Source organism: Mobula birostris, chromosome 5 (genome assembly GCF_030028105.1).
Source record: "Mobula birostris isolate sMobBir1 chromosome 5, sMobBir1.hap1, whole genome shotgun sequence".
Lineage (NCBI taxonomy): Eukaryota > Metazoa > Chordata > Chondrichthyes > Myliobatiformes > Myliobatidae > Mobula > Mobula birostris.
The window spans coordinates 181870105-181897102 of NC_092374.1; the positions used below are offsets into that span (position 1 = coordinate 181870105).

Here is a 26998-nt window from a genome sequence, read left to right on the forward strand (position 1 = left end):
GACACCTACCTCACACTTTTGCCAAGTTCTGCGCACTGCAGCGGCGATAACACACTAACAATCTCCTATCACCAAAGTTTCAGGCACCTTGAAGCAAATGTTTAGACCGTCGCATTAATGTGGATATTTATTTGTTGTCGTTCTTTTTTTCTGATGACTGTCTGAAAGCCCATAAAATACAAGAGCGACTAAAACAGACCTCGCCATTATCTCGCCAAAGCTGCACTGAAACCATAGAGAGCGTTCCAGGAAGTTGACATCACCCTGGTGTCAGGGCGCTGACCATAGTTTAAATTAATGTCCATTCGTGAATCTGCGCCCTGATGGTGATTTGTTGGGGCTAAAGATCTATCCGTCTTCCTCACCCAAGGTAGATGAGAATCGGAATCGATTCCTCAGGACTGAAAGCGGCCTGACATTACTTCCATAAATTCAGTTTATCTGAACTCGCAAACACAACCTGCAGCAAAATGCAGTTTACTGAGGTTTCTGGATTGTGCAACGCCATTCTTTTTACTTTTCTCTTTGCTGTTAACGGTAAGAATTTCTACGATTAGGAAAATGAATTGTATTTTAATATTTCTTTGGAATCTAGATGTGGTCGTAGGAGTTATATGTTACAATACGCGGTCTACGTGATGTGTTTAATTGAACTGGCAAATTAATAAACAAAACAGCTTTGGCAAGGTAACATACGATACAACTGTGTGGAAACTGGAGCTGGTGTGCATTTCTGGGGCTGAATAGAATCACAGATTACCAAATAAAAACTGTGCGGAATAATTGAGGGGCAGCCCTGAAGCCGGTTCTACTGAGTACATTATCAATTTAGACAATATACAAAACCGGTGCTGATTTCATCAGATAGTACATGTTGTAAATAATTTCGTTTTCAGTAAGGTGCCACATGAGCTGGTCTTTCCACTGATTTCAGTCTATCATAAATAATAAATATTACCAATGTCAGAGAACGACTCAAACATGAAGAAAGGGAAGTTCCAGCGTTAAACCCATTGGATTTAAGAGCATTACGTGGTCATGCAATATATGAAACAGCGAACGCTTGTTATAATTAGTTATCCCATGGATTAAACAATTATTTTATTATTCAGATATTGTTAATTTATATTAAAACAATTATTATTTCCTTCAGTCGCTGTAACACCGAAAGTGTATCAGAAGCATGTGAATGGGACCGTTGGCCAGTCGGTGCTTTTCCCTTACTGTCATATAGTTTCAGACTTTCCAGGATATTTGCGGATCAAATGGTCCAGAGCAGGGAAGAGAATTAGGGGATATCGTTGCCCGTCCAACAGAAGCCACAATTTTGCTGGATGTGACCAGCTCGGGCCCGATTCCGATCAGTATAAACACCGGAGTTCTATTTTCCCGGAGAATGCATCCTTGCTGCTGAGAGATTTGCAGATCAGCGACAGCGGGATTTATGAATTATCCACCAGGCACTCAGAGGGAATGAAAAACTGCAGCTTCACTTTGACAGTCCATCCCCGGGATAGAACCGACGCCGGTGGCAGGACCCTAACCGGGAACGGAACCTACACCGGCAATAGAACCGACACTCCGAATAAAAAAGGTTGGTATCTTTCCTAGGTACGGAGCAGTTTCGTGCAACTGTAAAATTTTCACCATTTTGAGACTGTTCCTGTATTTAATATGATCATGACAGCTCATTTTCCACAAGACACCTTTTATTTCCTCTGTAAGCGAAAACATACGAATCAGTCTTGATTGTTCTGGGCAACCAAACCCTCAAAGCTGGAGGATACTAACGTTCCACTTCTCACTGGAAAATTAATTTCTTCTTACTCGACTTCGAGATGTGACTAGATTAGACATCCCATCCAGGGGAAACAATATTTCTGCACCCATTCTGCCAGGTCCCATGGAACCTTGTACAATATGCTTCAATGTGATCATTCGTTATTGTTCTGAATTCCAGTATAGCCCCAGGCTATTCTCTTCATATGACATTTTAAGAATCAGTCTAGTGAAGGTTAATGAAATCTCTTCATCACAGGTATTTAATGAGACAAGATCTGCACACACAAAATTCCAGCTGCAGTCTCTCAAAGGCTCAGTATATATACCAATTGCATTCTATGGACAGATGTCAAAATAATGAGATGATTTGTTCTTTTAAACGGTATTGGATGACGTCAAGAACAAAGTTAATGCAAAGAAATTGGAATAATTGAAATCAGCATATACAAAAAGGATTTTAAGTAACATAGGTATAATAGACTTTCAAACTCATAATGAAATTAGTCATAAAAAAAACTAAAAGGAAAAAAATATATAAAAAAAGAAAAATTCTTAAAAGAAAAAGAAAAAAAAACAAAAAGAAACAGAACAAAACAGGGCTAGACCAATATCTTGAATCAGACAAGCTCAGTAATGCCGTCAACTCTGCTCCTCTATTCATATAATTTAAGTTAAAAAAAAAGATTCGGAAAGGTCAGATTACATCATATGAAAATGTTGCATAAAAGGTTTCCAAGTTTCCAAATAAGATTTTTTTTAAAATACTACGTTGCCAACCTTTCCGACTTCAAATCCTGCTGATATTATTGATAAAATCTTAGGTTTAAAACCTTTTCAGAAGGGATTAATAGCAATTATTTATGATATAATTATGAAATTACAGCCAGGTATATCTGATAAAATTAAAAATGAATGGGAAAGGGAACTTCAGCTTTGTCTACTTATAAAGAAATGGGATAAAATTTTTCAATTAGTTAGTACTTCGTCTATATGTGCTAAGCATACATTAATACAATTTAAAGTAGTATATGAAGCCCATATGTCCAAAGATAAATTAGCTCGTTTTTATTCCCATATAAACCCTACTTGTGATAGATGTCACACTGTGGTGGCTTCTTTGACTCATATGTTTTGGTCCTATCCTCTTTTGGAATAATATTGGAAAGGTATTTTTGATATTATTTCAACAGTTCTATGTTTTTATTTAAAACCCCATCCTATTACGGCAATCTTTGGATTGTCAATGATAGAATATAGATCTTTGTCTTCTTCAGCCTGTCGGATGTTAGCATTTGTTACTTTAATGGCTGGAAGATCTATTTTGTTGAACTGGAAGGAAATCAATCCTCCTGCTACATGATAATGGTTTTCTCAAACTATATTAAGTTTAAATTCAGAAAAAATAGAAGTGATATTTTTGATTCTTCGGTTAAACTCGAATGATCCATTTTACACTCCATTGGGGTGTGGCTATTTCTGCTCTTAAGTTTTCTGAATCTCTTCTGGCATTCAGGTGCTCTCATTTCATTGCTCAGTTTTGAGTTTCTATTAATGAATGCCTCTATTGCGGAAACATTGCACTGCACTGCTGTTAATGCTGCGCATTATGTTATTGTGAGTAGTTCTTCAGATGTTTCAAGTTTTCCTAAATATTGTGGTAATATAATATTGTTGAGAGTATGAACAATTTTTGCAAATTTTGTTAAGATGTTTTGTTTTGGGTCTTTTTATTGGGTTAGTTCCGTTGCATTCTGTTAGTGTGGTGTTAAATGTTTGCATAACTGTGGAGGAAAAGGGTTAATAAGCTGCGTGACTAGTGACAGTGGACACTGCAAAGTCAAGACCCTTGTGTGCAAGTAGAGAACAGTACGTGCTAATTCTTACGAAATTAGATATGAGTGTAATCTGCTGCGACCACAGAAACAGAAACTAATGTGCTGAGCTCTGCAAGATAGTTTAACTTGTAACTGCTCCTTTCATTCTAAGTTTTTTTAGTGAACGGTAACTTATTTTTCGTGCGGTGATATTCCTATACAATGATTCCATATGTTGTAATAAGTGTGCTGTTACTATGCTGAACTGTATAAAAGGACGGTATTGTGACAGGAGAGTACAGCCGGGAGCTGATGGAGACTAGCCCTCTCTCTCTCTCTCCTTGGTACCAAGTAAAATAAAGGTCCCGAAACGAGACTCAGGAGTCGACTATTCGTTTCACTTGACTAAGGTCAAATTTCTACGAGAATAACAGTATTATATTTAACATTTCTCTCAGCTCAAGACTGCACATTCTGAGGTATGGACACAGCTAAGTACGCTCATTTCTCAATTGTTAGGAACTTTCGAACTATTCTAAGGGTGCTTAGTACTGCGGTTTTCTGGAGATTTATCTAGATATTGTTGTGTATCCCTAATTGTTTAATGCTATTGTGTAGTGACTTTGGGATGATTCCTGTTGTTGATATGACTATTGGGGCAATGTATGTCTTCTTCATATGCCATAGTTTTTTTAAACATTCCTTTTTTCACTTACTGAGTTCTGTCTGTTATGTGCGTTTGGAATGGCAGTATCTCTTAAGTAAGCCGTCCTTGCTTGCTGATCCTGTATTATTATATCCGAACGGTTGTTATGGATTGTTCTATCTGTAATAACGGATCGGACGTAATATTACTTGTGGGATTTTCACTCCAAAACTGTATCAGGATTGTATTTACAGTAAGACGTGGTTTCTTTTATGAGTTTGCATTTTAAAACAAGATGTGGTGAATGATGTTTGCTACTTGATTTTATCTGTGTAATAAACAAGATCGAGTCAAACTGCTGCAGTATCCTGTAATGTGTTGGATTTTTTCTGGTTTCTCTTGGAATTTTTGGCATTTATCGTCTTGAATTTGTTGGTCTTTTGTCATGTGTTTTTGATTTTTTTTTTTGTGTTAACCACGATCCTGTATTGCCACAAGGAACATCTCCGTTTCTGGGAAGGGGTCTCCAACTGTGAGCTAGGCGTTCAACACTTCCTTCGTCGACATCTAGTCTGCCCGTATCATGGGGATCACTTCCGCGGAGGGTCATGCTCTTTCATTGGTATTTGATTTTTTTCTATAGAGATAATTTCTTCAATTCTCTGGGTTGTGCTTTCCTATATATGCCATGCATTTCTCTGCCTTTTCTACACTTTAAAATATGTTTGATATTTAACCAGTGTAAAGTAAGTCCAATGACCATGAACATTAGATCCCATTATTTGTCCATGGAAATTGAGTTTTATACCGAAACTTTCCAGCATTCCACCCGTTTTTTAAAATCATAGATTCAGCTTTCCTGTTGATGTGGCTAATTACGCTCTCGAACTAAAATTGATCATTGAATATAAATCGCCTGAGAACAGTTGGATACCTTTGTATCAACTTCTTTATTTCAAATTTGGAAATGGCATGGCTTTCTTAAAATTGATATAATATTCCTTACAATATCCTACAAAAGTTAAATGCTCCGACAACAATTTTAGAAACAAGTGTCATACAATAAGATATATATATTGCGGATTTAATGAGTTGATGTCGCACCATGGCCCCATTATAGACTGGTCTCATGACGGTATCCTGGTCTCGGCTTCCAGATATGATGACATAAGATAAAACTTTATCTCGAATGAAATTATAGTTGCAAGGTTGCTTTATAATACAAAATATAAGCATTGAGGTGCCAAAAATACAAAATGGTATTAAAAAGTAATAGTGAAAGATACAGATGTGGAATGAAACCAGATACTTATATACTTCAGGAAGAAGAGTTGTAGAGTCTTATAACCACAGGAAGAAATTATCTACTGTGGCGTTTAGTAGTGCACCACTGTGTTACTGAAGGTGCTCCTCTGTTTGTCCAGTATGTCCATAATTCTCCATAGCTTCTGCAACATCCTCCTGTCAGATACAACAACCAGGGAATACAATTCCAGCCCTAGAAGAGAACCAGCCTTTTTGACGAGCTTATCCATCTTCTTGGCGTCAGCTGCTCTCACCCTGCTGCCCCAGCAGACTGCAGCGTAGAACAAAATGCTGGCCACCACTGAGTCGTAGAAGATCTGCAGCATAGTACTGCAGACATTGAATGACTGGAGCCTCCTCGGGAAGTACAGTGGACTCTCTCTTTCTTCAAAAGAGCCTCTGAATTTTTAGAGCAGTCTAGTTTATTCACCAGGTGAGTTCCCAGTTATTTATAGTCCCGGACTACTTCCACATTCATTCCCTTGATGGAAATGAGAATGCAGCGTGTTTTCACCTTCCTGAAGTCCACCAGCAACTCCTTCGTCTTACTGATGTTGAGCTCCAGGTGATTCAACCCCCACCACTCAACAAATTTCTCCACCATTCTTCCATACTCAGCCTCTTGACCCCATCTGATGCAGCCCACACCTGCTGAATCGTCCGAAAACTTCTGCAGGTGGCAGGACTGCGAGTTCTATCTGAAGTCGGAGGTGTAGACGGTGAACGGGAAGGGGACAGGACAATCCCCTGAGGTGCCTCTGTGCTGCTAACCACACTATCTGATACACAACTTTGCACTCAACGTCAATAAGGCCGTGTTAGGAGACATTGTGATTGCGCCCTACTGTGGCGATAGGCAAATTGCAGTGGGTCCAGGTCCTTGCTGAGGCAGGATTTCAGTCTAGCCATGAACATCCTCTTAAAGCATTTAGTCACTGTAGATATGGGCGATAATCATTAAGGCAGCAAACACTATTCTTAGACACTGGAATAATTATAGCCTTTTTGAAGCAAATGAAAACTTCCACCTGAAGCAGTAAGAGTTTGAAAATGTCCTTCAATTCTCCTGCCAGTTGGCTGGCATAAGTTTTCAGAGACTTACCAGGTTCTCCAACTTCCGGTAATTCCCACCCTCTCGCTTCCCCTAACCCTATTTCACTCTGCTCCCTCCCCCAGCTGCCTATCACCTGCCTCATGGTTCCGCCTCCTTCTACTACCCATTGTGCTTTCCCCTATCCCTTCTTCACCTTTCCTGCCTATCACCTCCCTGCTACCCCTCCCCCACCCCTTTATCTTTCCCCTTACTGGTTTTTCACCTGGAAACTACCAGTCTTCTCCTTCCCACCCTCACCCCACCTTCTTTATAGGGCCTCTGCCCCCTCCCTCTTCAGTCCTGACGAAGGGTTCCGGCCCGAAACGTTGACTAATCGTTTCCACGGATGCTGTCTCACCTGCTGAGTTCCTCCAGCGTGTTGTGAGTGTTGCTTTGACCCCAGCATCTGCAGAGTATTTTGTGTTTATTCCATCGGGACGTTCTGCCTTGCAAGGGTTCATCCTCTTTAAAGACAGCCTAACATCGTCCTTCGTGACAGAGATCATGGGGGAACAGGGTGCAGTGGAGATATTCACAGCTGCAGTTATATTCTTTTTTTAAAGCGGACATACAAGGCGTTGATTTCATCTGGTAGTGAAACATCGCTGCCATTCATGCTATTGGGTTTGTCTTTGTAGGAAATAATGTCTTGCAAACCTTGCCAGAGTTGTCGTGCATCAAATGTCGCCTCTAACCCTGTTCGAAGCTGTGTTTTCGCCCTTGAAATAGCCCACTGAAAGTCATACCATGTTTTCTGGTACCACCTGGGACGTCAGACTTGAATGGCATAGATGTCGCCTTCAACAGACGACCTACCTCTTGGTTCATCCACGGCTTTTGGTTTGGGAATGTACAGAAAGATGTTGTAGACACGCACTCATCCACACAGGTTTTTGTGAAGTCGGTAACCACTGCCTCACATTAGACGATAAGACAATAAGCCATAGGAGCAGAATTAGGCCATCGGGCCCATCGAGTCTGTTCATCTTTTTTTTTCATTTCCTCAACCTCAGTTCCCGGCCTTCTCCCCACAACCTTTGACTACATGTACAGTCAAGAACCTATCAATGGCTGACTTAAATTCACCCAACGACCTGGCCTCCACAGCTGCATGTGGAAACAAATTTCACAAATTCACCAGACATTGGCGAAAGGAATTTCCCTGCATCTCTGTTTTGCAAGGGCGCCCCTCTATCCTAAGGCTGTGTCCTCTTGTCCTAGACTTTCCCACCGTGGGAAACATTCTTTCCACATCTACTCTGTCTAGGTATTTCAACAATCGAAAGGTTTCAATGAGATTCCCCCCTCATCCTTCTGAATTCCAGCGGGTACAGATGCAGAGCCATTAAACGTTCCTCGTATGATAATCCTTTCATTACTGGAATTGTCCTTGTGAAATTTCTCTGGACCGTCTCCAATGCCGGCACATCTTTTCTAATATGAGGGGCCAAATCTGTTCATAATTCGCAAGGTGAGGCCTCACCAGTGCCTTATAAAGACTCAGCATCCCATCCCTGCTCCTGTATTCTAGACCTCTTGAAACGAATGCTAACATAGCATTTGCCTTTCTCACCACCGACTCAACCTGCAAGTTAACCTTCAGGGTGCACAATCAATCACAAGTCCTTCTGCATCTTAGATTCCTGGATTTTCTCCCCGTTTCGAAAATAGTCCGCACATTTATTTCTACTACCAAAGTGCATAACCATGCATTTTTCAACATTGCATTTCATTTGCATTTTTCTTGCCCATTCTCCTAATCTGTCTAAGTCCTTCTGCATCCTACCTATTTCCTCAACACTACCTGCCCCTCCATCAATCTTTGTATTACCTGCAAACTTGTCAACAAAACCATCTATTCTACCATCTGATTCATTTATATACAGCATAAAAAGAAGCAGTCCCAGCACCTATCTCTGCGGAACACCAGTAGTCACTGGCAGCCAAGCAGGAAAGCATCATTTTATTCCCACTCACTGCCTCCTACCAATCAGCCAATGCTCTAACCATGTTCGTAACTTTCCTGTAATACCATGGGCTCCTAACTTGGTAAGCAACCTCATGTGTGGCACCTTGACAACGACCTTCTGAAAGTCCAAATACATAACATCCACTACATCCCCTTTATCTCTCCTACTTGTAATCTCTTCAAAGTATTCCAACAAGTTTGTCAGGCAGGATTTTCCCTGAAGAAACCGCGTGAATTTGTACTATCTTGTCCTGTGTCACTAAGTACCCCATTACCTCATCCTTAAATATTCTTCCAGATTCGACGATGAATCCCTAAATATGTCCCAGAACACCAATTCAATGCAGTCCTGTCAGCGCTCCTGTGCTTCCCTTGTCCATACCTTCTTACTGCTCACCACTGGTACTGTAATCTTTAGTCTCTGCCACCACTCAGGGAGTAGAAATGCAGACAGGTAATCAGATTTCCCGAAGTGAGTGCATGGAATATCACGTTAGGCATTATTGATTTAGGTGTAACAATGGTCCAGTGTGTTGTTTCCTCTGGTACTGCAAGTGATCTGTTGATGGTAATTATTTAGTGATATTTTCAGTCGGGCCTGGTTAAAATCCCCCTAATTGATGTTGAAGGCGTTAGGGTGCACTGCTTCGAGCATGTTGACCCCATTGCTCAGATCATGTAATGCCTGATTGACATTGGCCTGACGTGGAAGATATACCGCTACCAAAATGATCACAGAAATCTCCCGTGGTAGGTAAAATGGACGGCTCTTAATTGCAAGATATTACAGGTCTGGTGAGCAGAATTAGGACTGCACTGATATATTTGTGCACCAAGAGGTGTTGATCATGAGACATACTCTTCCACCTCTGCTTTTGAGAGACAATATAGTTCTAGCCTGACGGTATATAGTAAACCTGTCGATCTCAATCGTTGTGTCCGTTGCGGCAAGGGTTAAACAGGATTCCGTGAAACAACACGCGATTCTAACAGCTTATATTTCAAATGTTCTTTTGTTTTCTGTCTAGGTTCACACTCAACCCTTGCATTCATCCGTTCAGCTGGTGGCATTGCAGTTATTATTATCCTCTTGCTTCTCATTATGAAAATGAGAAGAGGTAAGCCATCATATTGTGATTAGTTTCAGGCAATGTCCCGTCGGTATGTTACGTTTTCATTCAAAGTTCAAAGTGAATTTAATGTCAATGAACATGTAACTCGCTGTGTGGTTTCACTGCTAACGTAATCGCTTCTTTGTAATGTTCACTGGTGAGGTAACGGTTTCTCTGTAGCAGAAATGTTTGTGTTATGGTTGGAGATAACAGGATGCATGTTAGCCAGTAAGAGATTGTTGCTGTGTCTTGTGAATCTGTAAAGATGTTTTCTCGCGGTTTTTTGTCCAGGAGAGAAGAAGAGGGAAGACGCGTGCGGAGAGCGCTGGTAGACCACCGGATGGAGTAGACTGGGATCTGAGGGTCTGAAGTTCGGCGACACTCGGAGGATACCGATGGTGGAAGAATGACTATTAAGTGAGTTCCAACGGGAACTTTTTACTTGAATTCGGACCTTTTTATTTTCATTATTAACCCTATATTCAGATTAAGATTCATAAAGTTCATTCATTTAATTGCATATGGTGTACTGTCTGATATTTTGCGTCCTGGGTTTGTAACAGGGAGGGTACTTTACACTGCATCCACTCTCTCTAAACAGGGTATCTTCGGTCACCCGGAGAGTTACATATACTTTAAAGTCACCATATATATTATTAGGGATAGAGGGAGTCTCTAGTCTGTCGAATACAGGTTGAACGTGCAGTCTTTGGAGTACTGCAAGTCTATGCTTTTTCTGTTGCTTTGCTCATGCTTGAGTGCTTGGTAGCGGGTGCCGATGCATTTTTTTTGGTGGTGGGGGAAGTGGGGTCGTTACTTGCTACTGCTTACACGCGGGAGGGAGGGGAGCTGGGGGGGCTGCTTTGGGGTTCTAACGTTTAACTGTTATTCATTATTTGGGGCACTCCTCTGTTTCCGTGGATGGTTGCGAAGAAAAAGCATTTCAGCATGTATATTGTATACATTTCTTTCACATTAAATTTGTCTTTGTAACTTTGAAACAACCCCGAGATTCAATTTCTTGCAGGCAATCACAGTAAATACAATAAACACTATGAAAGACCACACCCAAACAGAACATGACAAACAACTGATCTGCAACCAAAACAACTGCACACGTACAAAAGAAAGAGGGAAAAAGAAATAAAAATAATGTCATTAAATAAAGAAGCAATAAATATCAAAAAACGTGAAATGAGGAGTAATTGAAAGTGAGTCCACAGGTTGTGGGCACAGTTCAGTAATGGGGTGTGTGTAGTTACCACTTTTGTCTCAAGAGATTGATGGATGATGGGTAATCACTGTTCCTGAAGCTGGTTGTGTGGGTTTTGTGCCTCCTGTACCTTCTTCCTGATGGCAGCAGCAAGAACAAAGCATGGAATAGATCGTGGGGGTCCTTGATGATGGATGGTACATTCCATGTAGATGTGCTCAGTGGTTGTGAAGGCTTTACACATTATGGACTCGGCCCCATCCATTACAGTTTGTAGGTTCTTCTCTACAAGGGATTTTGTGTTTTCATACCTGGCTGTGAAGCAGCCAGTCAAAATAATTTCTGCAATAGATCTATAGAAGTTTGCTAAAGTTTTAGATAGCACGCTAAATCTTCACAAACCTCTAAGAAATAGAAGCACTGCTGTGAATCCTGTAAAATGGCATGTACATGCTGAACCCTGGACAAATCCTCTGAAATGATAACACAAAGGAACTTAAAGTTGCTAACCCTCTCCACTTCTGATCCTCTGATGAGTACTGGGCCATAGATCTCCGGTTTCCTTCTCCTGAAGTCACAAATCTTCTCCTTAGTCTTGCTGATATTGAGTGAGAAATTGTTGTAGCACCAGTCAGTCATATTTTCAATCTCCCTCCAATATGCTGATTGTCACCACCTTTGATACAACCAGCAACAGTGGTGTAATTAGCAAACATATATATGGTATTGGAACTGTGCTTATCCTCACAGTCTTAAGTATAACGTGGGTAGAGGATGGGGTTAAGCACACTGCCTTGTTGTGTACCTGGTGATAGTGAAGGAGTTATTGTTGCCAATTCAAACTGCCTGGGGTCTGCAATTGAGGAATTTGAGGATCCAATTGTAAAAAGAGATATTGTGGCTTAGGTTTTGAAGCTAATTGATTAATATTGAATGCTCAGCTGTAGTCAATGAGCATCCAGATATTCCAATGTCTAGTGAAGAGCCAAGAAAATAGTATCTGCTGTTGACCTGCCATGATGGTACACAAACTGCAGTGAATCCAAGTCAGTGCTCAGGAGGGAGTTGACACGTTCCATCACCAATCTCTCAAAGCTTCACTTCAGTGGATATAAGTGCTACTGGGTGATAGTTATTGAGCAAGTTACTACGTACATCTTAGGTTCTGGTGCTTGAAGCAGGAGGTGTCATGGTCCGGGTCAGGGTCCCTTTAAATTTACCTTGTTTATGTTACGATCCGGACCGTTGATTCCCTGTTTTCCCGTGTCCCTAGACTTTGGTGATTAGAGGCAATTAACACTCGGCTGAACCGGTAGTTTATAGTCTCCGGCTTTCAGCCGTTCGGCGCGGGAGCATTTGCAAAGTCACCAAGGTACGGCGTGCCAATGTCATCTCCCCAGAGGAAGCCTAGTCTCCGCCTGAAGCGAGTGCTGGTAATTCACCTTTCCTCATCGGAGCAATCTTGCCAAGTTACCTGGCCAAAGCAAGCCTGCAAAGTTTCCTTACCGAGGTGGGTCCGTCAGTTAACCGGCTGGAGGGAATCAAGAACCGCTGTCTACTGTTCCCGGTCCGAGTCGAGAGCTCGCCACTACCCGGAGGCTCCAAGTCAAGTCCTGGCTCCAGGGGCATTCAAGTACCAAGTCAAGTCCTGTCTCAGGCGGCATTCAAGCACCAAGTCGAGTCCTGATCCTTGAGCCATTCAGGCAGCAAGTCGAGTCCTGTCCCTGGCGGCATTCAGGCACCAAGTCGAGACGTGGCCCTGGCGGCATTCAGGCACCAGGTCGAGACGTGGCCCTGGCGGCATTCAGGCACCAGGTCGAGACCTGGCCCTGTAGGCATTCAGTCACCAGGTCGAGACGTGGCCCTGGCGGCATTCAGGCACCAAGTCGAGACGCGGCCCTGGCGGCATTCAGGCACCAAGTCGAGATGTGGCCCTGGCGGTCTGTGATTCCTGTCCTACCCCCTCGTCTGAATCCCTTCTCTGCCCCTCTCACCTCTAGCCCTCGTCTGCAGCGCCCACCTGCACTTCGGTCTAGTTCCATCACTGGAGCTAGATAGGTGCTGTCTGGTGTTTATTCTTGTTGGTCTTGTCTTGTCTTGTCCTCACCTCCGCGGGGTAAGTCAGGCCCGCGGGGTCATGAGTCCCGGCCCTATGTCCTGTTCCCAAGGAGGGGTCCCGGCTCTCTGTTCTGTGTGTGAGTCCCGGCCCCATGTCCTGTACCCAAGAAGGGGTTCCGACTCTGTGTTCTGTGTATGTGTCCATGGTTCCATGTACCTGCTCTCCCGAGACCGAGGCTCTGTGTTCCCATGTTCCTCCTCTCCCTAGCCCATGTCATGTTCATGCCTGGTTCTGGGGTCCGAGCCCGAGGCAAGACCCAGGTTTTGGGTCCTTGCCCAGTTTCGGGCTCGGAGTCCATACCCTAGCCTTTTCATGTCTCCTCTAGTTCTGGGAGCCGATTCTGAGTCCTAGCCCAGACCCTTGGTCCCAGCCTAGTCGTAGTCCTCAGTCCTTGTCCAGTTCGCTACTCCTGCTCCTGCCGAGCTCTCCTGATATCGAACAATAAACTAAATCTATTAACCTCACAAGATGTGTCTTGCATTTGGGTCCACCCTTGTTCCCCATGCCCCTGGCATTGTGACAGGAGGATGTTTCAAGCTGCTAAAGTAGGAGATTAAAGATATCAATGAACACTCCATCTAGTTCATCAATAGAAGTCTTTAGTACTCGGCCAGATACCTATCTAGGACAGATGATTTCACCCCTCTGATGGATGCTCTCATGACTGCCTCTGAGTCTGAAATCACAGGGTTTGGGGGGCTGTACGAGCCCATGAAGGTACCTCCATGTTTTGATGGCCAAACAGGGCAAAAAAGCCTCATCTGGGAGCGAAGCCTTGTTTTCACCTACAATTATGTATGTACAAATGTACCCGCACTTCAAATCATTTATGAGATTATTGTAATTAATGTTACCCTAAGTGTGATAGAAGTGAAGGAGCGACTGCTTTAATGATTATAGTGTTTTCTCTTATTAACAAAAGCGTTGGATGTAGAGAGGACATTTCTTGTGGTGGGGGTATCTAGAACTAGAGGGCACAGCCTCAAAATTTAGAACAGAAGTAAGGAGGATTTTTTTCTTTAGCCAGAGAGTAGTAAATCTGTGGAATGTTCTGCCACAGACAGTGGTGGAGACCAAGTCCGTGGGCATACTTAAGGCCAAATTTGATCAATGCCTGTTCAGCCAGGGCATCAAACAATATTGTGAGAAGAAAGGTGTATGGGGTTGAGTGGGTTACAGGATCAGCCATAATGGATTGGCAGAACAGGCCTGTTGGGCTGAATGGCCTAATTCTGCTCCTATGTCTTACGGCCTTATTGTGGTGAGAGCTATATTAACAATCTGAATCACTTCTGGATTTAATTTCACTACATGGAACCAGAGTCCTTAACCAAATTCTAAAGTTTACTTACAGTTAGTTTCCAGTAGTTATATGTCATAGAAAATTACAGCACAGAAGCAGACCCTTTGGCTGACTAAGTCCATGCCAAACATTTAATCTTGCTTGTCTCTTGGACTGCACCCGGAGCATAGTGCTCATACCACTCCCATCCATGTACCTATCCAAATTCCTTTTAAATGTTGAAGCTGAACCCTCATATACCAGTTCCGCTGGGAGCTTGCTCCAGACTCTCAACAGCCTCTGAGTGAACAAATTCCCCCTCATGTTCCCCTTAAACAATTCAGCATTCACTCTTACCCCATGGCGGCTACATCTTATCTCACCCAACCTCAGTGGAGAAAGCCAGTTTGCACTATGCATAACCCATATAATTATGTATCATCATCATTATGGGCAGTGTCATATGACGCGGGTGATCATGGTCTTATCCATGACCACGCTCACTTTCAGCAATTTTTTCTACAGAAAAGGTTTGCCATTGTCTTCTGCGCAGCATCCTTACAAGGTGAGTGACGGCGGCGTTTATCAATACTCTCCAGATATTGTCTGCCTGACGTCATTGGTCACATAACCAGTTCTTGTGATATGCACCAGCTGAGCATACCACCAGGATATGTGGATTGGGAATGAGCGGGAAATGATGAAATGACGGCAGAGACTCACCGACCACGTACACTTATTCTGCTCCCATTTCTTATGTTCTTATTGTCCCTTATTGTCCATTGGTTTGGATATGGAGTGAGAGAAAGTGAGACGCTGAAACAGATCGATAGTTTTAATGAGAACGGTATTTTAAGGGAAAAAGAAGACAATAAACTTGAGACCTAACAGCGCCGTTAACTGAAAACCGCATACAGAAAACTAGATGCCAACACGTGGCTGAAAGGAATATCTAAATATAAAACGTACCCCGCTTGTGGGCACGTGGCCAAGTGGTTAAGGCGTTCAACTAGCGATCTGAAGGTCGTGAGTTCGAGCTCAAGCTAGGCAGCCGAGGGAATGTGTTGTGTCCTTGAGCAAGGCACTTAATCGCACTTTGCTCTGCGACGACACTGGTGCCAAGCTGTATGGGTCCTAATGCCCTTCTCTTGGACAACATCGGTGTCGTGGAGAGGGGAGTTTTGCAGCATGGGCAACTGCCAGTCTTCCATACAACCTTGCCCAGGCCTGCGTCCCGGAGAGTGAAGACTTTCCAGGCGCAGATCCATGGTCTCGCAAGACTAACGGATGCCTTACCCCGCTAGTCCTTAGCATCAGTTGACTCGACAGTCCACTATTCTCAGGCAAAGCTGAATGCAAGCACGCTGCATAATATTATTGTGCTTTGCTCAAGTCCTGACAAGCACTACAATGAAAGAAAGGAGTTAAATACAGCCACAATGAAATAATAATTACCTGAAACGTGCATATTCACGACTGCAATTGCTGAATCTGCTCTGCAGCTGAGTCTGTGGTTGTGACACTTCTGGTCTAATTGGAAATGGAACATAAGCACCAGCATGAGCAAGTTGGTCCAAATCTGTCTCAATGGTGTACAATCCCATGTAATATCTTTAGGAAGGGTTATGTTTCCATTTGGTGAGGGTTGATAATCATTTAGGCTATTCCACCCATACCATAATTCCATCTAGTTATTCTAGTTTTAACGATTTAGTTGACCCAGTCTCAATGGTCTAAGGAGAGTCACTTATCGATTTCTGTTACCCTCTAGTTGAGAATGTGCCTTCTGGAACTAGTCCTGAATGGCCCAGCTTTATTATTGATCCAGAAATTCTCACACATCAAATTGTTTAATCCCTTTATTTAGTCAGCCTTCATACACGGGAACAAGTGTAGAAGTTGCAACAGGTCCACAGAACTTTCCCCATTGAGGAAAAGAGCCACTTTGATGAACCTGCACACACTCCTATGTTTCACGCCATGCAGTGCTCAATATTAAGCAATGGAGAGAGTTTCTTGGATACAGCAACTACCCAGACACATTGCTTAAGGATGAGATGTTGGGAGCAGTGCAAACTCAGCACAGGGAAATCCACAGTGAAAAATCACTGGTTAAGTCTGTAATTTCTCAAAAATTCTCCATTATTTCAATCTAAACCAATTTGGTGCTATTATCCAGGGAAAATGAGGTTAAATCAGTGCCTATGAAACACAAACACACTTTTGGAGTTCCTGGGCAACTGCCAAGATATTTATCTCATTTTTGTATTGGCTTGCCTTTTTGTCACACTCATTGGCCTAAAAATTAAATTATATCAATTGCAAAAACACGCATTTGAAATTTAAGAGTTCATATCAAGACTCAGATTACTAAAGTCTTCCCGAGACTCTGCTCTTTAAAGGTCAGTGGTCATACCTCATTCGTTGTGGTTCACGACATGTATGACCTTCTGTGAACATGAATAAAACCTGATATGTGGGTTTAGCCCTGGTGGTCAGAGTACATTGTCATACTCATCCTACTAGTGTTTGTATCATTCCAAAATTGCCATTGCCAATGAACTCTGCCTCATAGAACATAGAACGTAGAACATGGAATAGTACAGCACAGTACAAGCCTTTCAGCCCACAATGTTGTGCCGACCCCTAAACCCTACCTCCCATATAACCCCCACGTTAAATTCCTCCATATTCCTGTCTAGTAGTCTCTTAAACTTCACTAGTGTATCTGCCTCCACCACTGACTCAGGCAGTGCATTCCACACACCAACCACTCTCTGAGTCACAAAAAAAACTTGGGCTAATATCCCCCTTGAACTTCCCACCCCTTACCTTAAAGCCATGTCCTCTTGTATTGAGCAGTGGTGCCCTGGGGAAGAGGCGCTGGCTATCCACTCTATCCATTCCTCTTATTATCTTGTACACCTCTATCATGACTCCTCTCATCCTCCATCCTCCTTCTCTACAAAGAGTAAAGCACTAGCTCCCTTATTCTCTGATCATAATGCATACTCTCTAAACCAGGCAGCATCCTGATAAATCTCCTCTGTACCCTTTCCAGTGCTTCCACATCCTTCCTATAGTGAGGTGACCAGAACTGGACACAGTACTCCAAGTGTGGCCTAACCAGAGTTTTATAGAGCTGCATCATTACATCGCGACTCTTAAACTCTATTCCTCGACTTATGAAAGCTAACACCCCATAAGCTTTCTTAACTATCCTATCCACCTATGAGACAACTTTCAGGGATCTAGGGACATGTACCCCCAGATCCCTCTGCTCCTCCACGCTACCAAGTATCCTGCCATTTACTTTGTTCTCTGCCTTGGAGTTTGTCCTTCCAAAGTGTACCACCTCACACTTCTCCGGGTTGAACTCCATCTGCCACTTCTCAGCCCACTTCTGCATCCTAGTGGGACAGATCCTTGTGGGACACCACTAGTCACAACCCTCCAATATGAATGTACACACTCCAGCACGATCCTCTGCCTTCTGCAGGCAAGCCAGTTCTGAATCCACCTGGCCAGACTTCCCTGGATCCCATGCCTTCTGACTTTCTGAATAAGCCTACCGTGTGAAACATTGTCAAATGCCTTACTAAAATCCATATAGATCACATCCACTGCACTACCCTCACCTATATGCCTGGTCACCTCCTCAAAGAACTCTATCAGGTTTATTAGACACGATCTGCCCTTCACAAAGCCATGCAGTCTGTCTCTGATCAGACCAGGATTCTCTAAGTTCTATCTCTAAGAAACTTTTCCAACAGCTTTCCCACCGCGGACGTAAAGCTCACTATTCTATAATTACCCGGACTATCCCTACTACCTTTTTTGAACAAGGGGACAACATTCGCCTACCTCCAATCTTCCAGTACGATTCCCGTGGACAACGAGGGCATAAAGATCCTAGCCGGCGGTTCAGCAATCTCTTCCCTCGCCTCGTGGAGCAGCCTGGGAAATATTACGTCAGGTCCCGGGGACTTATCCGTCCTAATGTATTTTAACAACTCCAACATCTCCACTGCCTTAGTGACAACATGCTCCAGAACATCAACCTCACTCATATTGTCCTCACCATCATCAAGTTCCCTCTCATTGGTGAATACCGAAGGGAAGTATTCATTGAGGACCTCGCTCACTTCCACAGCCTCCAGGCACATCTTCCCACCATTATCTCTAATCGGTCCTACCTTCACTCCTGTCATTCTTTTTTTCTTCACATAATTGAAGAATGCCTAGGGGTTTTTCTTTACCCTACTCGCCAAGGCCTTCTCATGCCCCCTACTTGCTCTTCTCAGCCCCTTCTTAAGCTCCTTTCTTGCTTCGCTATATTCCTCAATAGACCCATCTGATCCTTGCTTCCTAAACCTCATGTATGCTGCTTTGTTCCACCTGACTAGATTTTTCACCTCACTTGTCATCCATGGTTCCTTCACCTTACCATTCTTTATCTTCCTCACCGGGACAGATTTATCCCGATCGTCCTGCAAGAGATCTCTAAACATCGACCAAATGTCCACAGTTCATTTCCCTGCAAAAACATCATCCCAATTCACACCCGCAAGTTCTAGCCTTATAGCCTCATAATTTGCCCTTCCCCAATTAAAAGTTTTTTTGTCCTCTCTGATTCTATCCTTTTGCATGATAATACTGAAGGGCAGGGAGCGGTGATCGCTGTCCCCCAGATGCTCACCCACTGAGAGATCTGTGAACTGACCCAGTTCATTACCTAGTACTAGATCCAGTATGGCATTCCCCCTGGTCGGCCTGTCCACATACTGTGACAGGAAGCCGTCCTGGACATACTTAACAAACTCTACCCGATCTAAACACTTGGAACTAATCAGATGCCAATCAATATTAGGGAAGTTAAAATCACCCATGATAATAACCCTGTTATTTTTGCACCTTTCCAAAATCTGCCTCCAAATCTGCTCGTCTGTATCTCTGCTGCTACCAGGGGTCCTATAGAATACCCCCAACAGAGTAACTGCTCTCTTCCTGTTCCTGACTTCCACCCATACTTACCCAAAAGAGGATCCTTCTACAAGTAGATTACCCACCATTTCTGCAGCCCTGACCAGTAATGCCACCCCTCCTACCCTTTTTCCGCCCTCTCTATCCCTTTTAAAGCACTGAAATCGAGGAATATTGAGAATTCATTCCTGCCCTGGTGCCAGCCAAGTCTCTGTAATGGCCACTACATCATAAATCCATGTATCCAAACTCTCAGTTCATCACCTTCGTTCCTGATGCTTCTTGCATTCAGGTACACACATTTCAGCCCTTCTACCTTACTACCTTTACACCGTTTATTCTGCTTCTCTTTCCTCAAAGCCTCTCTCTATGTTAGATCTAGCTTTACTGCATGCACTTCTTTCACTGCTCTATCGCTCTGGTTCCCAACCCCCTTGCAAATTAGTCTACACCCTCCTGAACCAAACCTACCTGCAATGTTATTGCTCCCCCTCGAGTTCAGGTGCAACCCATCCAATCTTTACAGGTCCCACCTTCCCCAGAAGAGATCCCAATGATCGAAAAATCCAAAACCCTGCTCCCTGCACCAACTCCTCAGCCATGCATTCAACTGCCATCTCCTCCAATTCTTACCATCACTGTCACGTAGCACTGGCAGCAATCCTGAGAACGCCACCCTTGAGGTCCTGTTCTTCAGCCTTCTGCCTATTTCCCGAACTCACACTTCAGGACCTCATCCCTCTTCCTGTCCATGTCGTTGGTCCCAACATGTATCACGACTTCTGGTTACTTTCCCTATCGTACCAGGATGTCGTGCACCTGGTCAGAGACATCCTGGACCCTGGCACCTGGGAGGCAACAAACCATGCGGGTGTCCTTCTCACATCCACAAAATCTCCTGTCTGCTCCACTGACCATAGAGTCTTCAATGACGACAGCTCTCCTCTTCTCCGTCCCACGCTTCTGCACCACTGGGTCAGACTCAGTGCCAGAGGCCCTGCCACCGTGGCTCACACCTGGTCGGTCGTCCCCGCAAACAGTATCCAGGACAGTAAACTTATTATTCAGGGGAATGGCTAAAGGGGTGCTCTGCACTACTTGTCTGCTCACCTTCGCTTCCCTCCCCCCCCCCCCGACTGTCACCGAACGACCTGCTTCCGACAGGGTAGGTGTGACTTCCTCCCTGTAGCTCTCATCTACGACTGCTTCATTCTCCCTTATGAGTCGAAGGTCATCCAGCTGCTGCTCCAGATTCCTTACACAGTCTTCCAGATCGCCCAGCCGTATGCACTTCTGACAGATGTGACTCTGCGGGAGAGGGGCGTTCCCCCAAGACTGGCACATCTCACATGAGAGGCACATCACCGTCTCAGGAGACATTGTGAAGACTAACTGCGAGCAAGCTCGCCCTCCGCCTCTTCTCGTCGAAGCCTCTCGAGTCAAAGCCTCAAATCTCCATTACTTCACTGGCCCACACACTCACTGGCCGCTTTCATCTTATGAGAAAGACTCTACTCACAGAGTCAAGCTATTCCCTACTTTTTGGTGGACAACAGGAACATACTCAATTAGATTCTTTATATTGGAGGCATCCCCTAAGTACAAGCATTGGCAAGTGGCCCTCCAGTCCTTTAAGCAAGCACCTTGGCAACCTCTGACTATTTTTATAAGCAGTGATGTTAATTTGAAAACCCACATGGTAAATCTCTCATGACAATTGTTCTATAGGGATTTAACAAGTAAATCTTGCTCCCATAACTACAGAATCCCCTGTCACTACTGAATCCTATTTTCCCCCTTTCCTTCATGAACCACGTAGCCGAACTCAGTGACAGCCTCTGAGCCTTCACTTGTCTAGGTTGTTAGCCAACCGCAAAAATATCCAAAATGCTAGACTTATTATTGACGGACAGCGCCACATGGGAGCTCTGCACTGGCTGCCTATTCCGTTTCCCTCTCCTGAGAGTCACCCAGTTACCCATCTCCTACAATTTAAGGTAACTACCTCCCTGTAGCTGCTACCTTTCACCTCATCATTCTCCTATATGAGCCAAAAGTCATTGAGCTGCAGACCTAGTTTCTTAACACAGTCTCTAAGGAGCTGAAGCTTGCTGCAATTTGTGCAGATGTAGTTACCACGGAGATTAGAGGTCTCCCCAAGTTCCCACATCTCACACAATAAACAGACAACAATATCTGGATCCACTTGCAGAGCAGAAGCTATGGGCTAGCAGAAAATACAAAAAAAAAACTTATCAGAAAGGTACGTATAGCCTGCATCTTTGCTTCCCAAGCCTGACCTTGCTGAACCTGTTGTGCCAAAGATGGACCATTCTAACACTGCTGAACTCACCAGGTAGATGCTCCAAAAATTCTTCAATCCTACTCATTTGTTTAATTTCACTTTATTTCTAACTCTATATCCCTGTCATAGGCACTAACAATAAAACAGGTGGAGCGGAAGAAGTATTACAATAGATAATCTTGCTTGTTAAAATACAGAAAGCAGGGAGCGAGAATAGAAGTATTCAGTTGGAAAAAGGTGATGCACACAGATCAGAGCTGAAAGAAGTGACATCTGTAATTCATATTAATGATTAATAGATAATATGTCTTTTTGTTGGTACTTTGACAAAGCTAGGAAAATGGTAAGCTTGAGAATATTTCAGGAACCAAATAGCCAAGTTTGAAAAACAATGCTCAGAATAGACCATTTGATTTACCTCATGATCCTGCGAAGTATTGAGTTACCCTGTTTCTTCCTGGGCTTGTTTGCAACGCGAGAAGGAAAAGCTTTGTTAATCATCTAGTATGCATAATCAGATGTTCGTCTTGTTGCAAACAAGGTTGTAAATAGTGCTTGATGATTACAATAATAGTATACTCAAGAAAATGTGGTCATACTCACACACAGCTTAAATGGAACAGTAGACTATTGACAGAAAAATCTCCAGTAACTGGTTTCTTTCCAGAGAATTAAAAGAAATGGATGAAATAATTCAGAACGACAGATGCGCTGGGCTGTCTTCACACCATTCTCTGCAGAATCCTGCGATTACGGGACTTACAGTTCCCATACCAGGCAGTGGTGCAGCCAGCCAGGATGCTCTCAATTGTGCCATTATAGAAGGTTCTTAGGATTTGGGGGCCCATACCATACCTCATCAACCGTCTGAGGTACAAGAAATGGTGTTGTGCATTTTCACCACACAGCTGGTGTGTACAGACCACGTGAAGTCCTCGGTGATGTGGATGCCAAAGAACTTAAAGCTGTTTACTCTCTCAACCCCAGGTCCACTGTTCTCAATAGGGGCTAGCCCATGTCCATTCCTCCTGTAGTCCACAACCAGTTCGTTTGTTTTTGTTACTTTGAGAGAGAGAGGTTGTTTGCTTGGCTACAGGCTACAGGCTCCGCCAGTCCTAGCTCCAGATCCAGCTCGGACCGAGGCCCCAACTCTCTCCAGACCGGGACCGCTCTTACTGCCGCTGGGTCCTACCGCCCGTCTTATTCCCCCTCTACCCTCTTTCCTCCCCGCGACTCCCAACCTTCCCTCTACCCCTCATCGCCCCTCCATTCATCTGATCCCTCATCCATCCCTAACCCCACTCTCCCTGAATATCCCAACCCCCCTCTTCCTCCTGAGACCTCCCACCCTTCACCCTCCTCCGATCCCAGCCCCAACCCTTGCCGTGTCTTCACCATCCCCTCTGACCTTCGCCTCTCTGAGGCAGAACGTTCTGTTCTTAGCAAGGGCCTCACTTTTGACCCCTCCGTCCACACCACAGTGAGTTCCATGCCCGTCATGACGCTGAACTCTTCTTCCGTCGCCTACGTCTCCAAGTCTACTTCTATAGCAAGGATTCCCCTCCCCCTACTGAGGACCCCTTCCCCTGTCTTCAACCCTCCTCCTCCTCCTGGACACCCCGCCCGGGCTTTCTACCTGCACTCGATCTTTTTATCTCCAACTGTCGCCGAGACATCAAACGTCTCAACGTCATCACTCCTCTCTCCTGTTCCAACCTCACTCCCTCTGAACGCACTGCCCTCCACTCTCTCCGCACTAACTCCAACCTCACCATCAGACCCGCTTCAAAGGTGGTGCCGTAGTAGTCTGGTGGACGGACCTCTACCTCATTGAGGCCAAACGGCAGCTCTCTGACACCTCCTCTTACTTACCCCTGGAACAGGACCCCACCAAAAACATCAAACCATTGTCTCCCGTACCATCACTGCCCTTATCAACTCCGGAGATCTTCCATCCTCAGCCGCTAAACTCATAATTCCCACACCCCGCACCGCTCGGTTTTACCTCCTCCCCAAGATACACAAGCCTGACTGTCCCGGTAGACCCATAGTTTCTGCCTGCTCCTAGTCCACACGAACTTGTATCTGTCTACCTGGACTCCATTTTGTCACCTACAGTTCAGTCCCACCCCAGCTACATCCGGGATACATCCATGCCCTCCACCTCTTCAATAACTTCCTGTTCCCCGGTCCCGACTGCTTCATCTTCACTATGGATGTACAATCCCTATATACCTCCACTCCCCATCAAGAAGGCCTCATGCCCTCCGCTACTTTCCGGATAATAGACCTCACCAGTTCCCCACCACCACTACCCTCCTCCAGTTAGTGGAACTGGTTCTCACACTCAATAACTTCTCTTTTGGCTCTTCCTACTTTCTTCAGACTAAGGGTGTAGCTATGGGAACTCGCATGGGCCCTAGCTATGCATGCCTCTTAGTTGGTTATGTGGAACAGTCTGTGCTCCAAACCTATTCTGGTACTGCTCCCCAACTTCTCGTTCACTACATTGACGACTATATTGGTGCTGCTTCCTGCATCCATGCTGAGCTCGTCAATTTCATCGACTTTACTTCTAACTTCCACCCAGCCCTCAAATTCACTTGCTCTATCTCGGACACTTCTCTCCCCTTTCTCGATCTCTTGATCTCTATCTCTGGAGACAGACTGTCCACTGACATCTTCTACAAGCCCACTGACTCTCATAACTACCTCGACTATACCTCTTCCCATCCGCCACATGCAAAATGCCATTCCCCATTCCCAGTTCATCCGTCTCCACCGCATCTGCTCCCAGGAGGTTTTCCATTCCAGGACATCTCAAATGTCCTCTTTCTTTAAGGATCGTGGTTTCCCTTCTGCTGTCATCAACGGTGCCCTCAACCGCATCTCCTCCATTTCTCACACTTCGGCCCTCACCCCACCCTCCCGCCACCACAACAGGGACAGAATTCCCCTTGTCTTCACCTACCACCCCACCAGCCTTCGGATCCAGCATATTATCCTTCGCAACTTCTGCCACCTTAAACAGGATCCCACCACTAAGCGCATCTTTCCCTCTCCACTCCTCTCCGCTTTCCGCAGGGATCGGTCCCTCCGCGACTCCCTGATCCACATGTCCCTCCTCACGGATCTCCCACCCGGCACTTATTCCTGTAAGCGCAAGTGCTACACCTGTCCCTACATCTCCTTTCTTTGCACCATTCAGGGCCCCAAATAGTCCTTCCAGGTGAGGCAACACTTCACTTGTGAGTCTGTTGGGGTCACCTATTGCATCCGGTGCTCCCCGTGCGGCCTCCTCTACATCAGTGAAACCCTAGGCAGATTGGGGGACCGCTTCATCAAGCGCCTCCGCTCCGTCCGCGACAATAGACAAGATCGCCCAGTAGCCACCCACTTCAACTCTGCTTCCCACTCCCAATCAGATACGTCCATACATGGCCTCCTCTACTGTGATTATGAGGCTAAACTCAGGTTGGAGGAGCAACACCTCATCTGCCGTCTAGATAATCTCCAGCCTCTTGATATGAACATAGAATTCTCCAACTTCCGGTAATTCCCTCCCCCTCCCTTCCTCTATCCTGATTTCACTCTGCCCCCTCCCCCAGCTGCCCATCACCTCCTTCATAGTTCCTCCTCCTTCTACTACCCATTGTGTTTTCCCCTATTCCTTCTTCACCTTTCCTGCCTATCACCTCCCTGCTTCCCCTCCTCCACCCCTTTATCTTTCCCCTTACTGGTTTTCCCCTGGTACCTACCAGCCTTCTCCTTCCCACCCCCCCCACCCCCCCACCTTCTTTATAGGGCCTCTGCCCCTTCCCTCTACAGTCCTGACGAAGGGTTCTGGCCCGAAAGGTCGACTCATCATTTTCACGCATGCTGCCCGACCTGCTGAGTTCCTCCAGCGTGTTGTAAGTGTTGCTTTGACCCCAGCATCTGCAGTGTATTTTGTGTTTACGGTTGTTTTCTTGACACCACTGTGTCACAGAGATGATTTCTTCCCTCCTTATGAGAGCGTTTAAACTAATTTGGCAAAGATATGGAAAATAGATTGATAGGGATTATGATGGGACAGTAGGTATACAGGTTGATGCAGTGTACAGTGATACTGTGAGGAGATATGGGTGGATGGTACGGCAACATTGCAGTCAATTGGATGAGTAAAATTGTGAAATTGGGTTAAAATTGAAAAATGTGATGAATCCACGGCTGATGGTATTATATTTTAGTGCATATATAATATATGGAAGAAGGTAGGTGATGTTGTAATACAATTAGTATTGGTAGGTACTAGATTATGGGCATAACTGAGCTGTGGCTGAAAGAACACCATAAATTTCCCCAAATTTCCTCCTGGGATCAATAAAGTATGACTATGACTATAACTATGAAATTGGAGCTTAGCATCCAAGGATACATCTTGTATTGAAAGGAGAGGTAAGAAAGCAGAGGTGGTGGGTTGGCTCTATTACTAACAAATGAAATCAAATCTTTGGAGAGATGTGACATAAGATTGGTATGTAAATCCTTTTGGGGAGAGTTAAGAAATGGCAAGAGCAAAAAGATCCTGATGGATCCCAAATAGCAGTCAGGATGTGCGGTACAAATCACGATGGGAGATGGAAGGGCATGTAAAAAGGGCAGTGTTACAATAGCAATATGGGATTTCAATATGCAGATACATGAGGAAAATCAGGTTGGTGCTGGATCCCAAGAGTGGAATTTGTAGAACATCTATGAATTGTCTTGGTAGAGCAGCTTGTGATTGTGCCCATTAGGAGACATCCGGTTCTGGATTGTGTGTTGTGTAATGGACTAAATTTGATAAGGGAGCTTAAGGTAAAGGAGCCTTTAGGAAGAAATGATCATAATTTATTAGAATTCATCTTTAGTTTGTGAGGGAGAAGATAACGTCAGATGTTTCAGTATTGAACATGGAATGAACATTGATTTCTCGAATTTCTGGTAATGCCCCCTCCGCCCTGACTTTCATCAGTCCCCATTCCGTTTTCCCTCTCTCACCTTATTTCCTTGCCTGCCCATCACCTCCCTCTGGTGCTCCTCTTTCCTTTTCTTTCTTCCATGGCGTTCTATCCTCACCTATCAGACACCCCTTGTCCAACCATGTGTCTCTTTCACCAATGAACTTCCCAAATCTATACTTCATCCCACAATCCCCCTCGCCAACTCTCAGTTTCACCTGTCACCTTGTGTTTCTCACTCTCCTCACCCACCTTTTAAGACTACTCTTCATCTTTTTTTCAGTACTGCTGATGGCTCTCGGCCCGAAACGTCATCTGTAGTTTTTCCGTAGATGCTGGCTGGCCTGCTGAGTACCTCCAGCATTTTGCGTGTGTTGCTTGGATCTCCAGCAT

General features: G+C 44.5%; 1 long non-coding RNA gene across 1 annotated transcript; it reads left to right on the forward strand.

Moving 5' to 3' along the window:
* Positions 1-355: 355 nt before the first annotated feature.
* Positions 356-10202, forward strand: LOC140197390 (uncharacterized). The gene is made up of 3 exons (XR_011885944.1): positions 356-537; positions 9638-9727; positions 10013-10202. It is a non-coding gene; the product is annotated as an uncharacterized lncRNA (long non-coding RNA).
* Positions 10203-26998: the final 16796 nt, after the last annotated feature.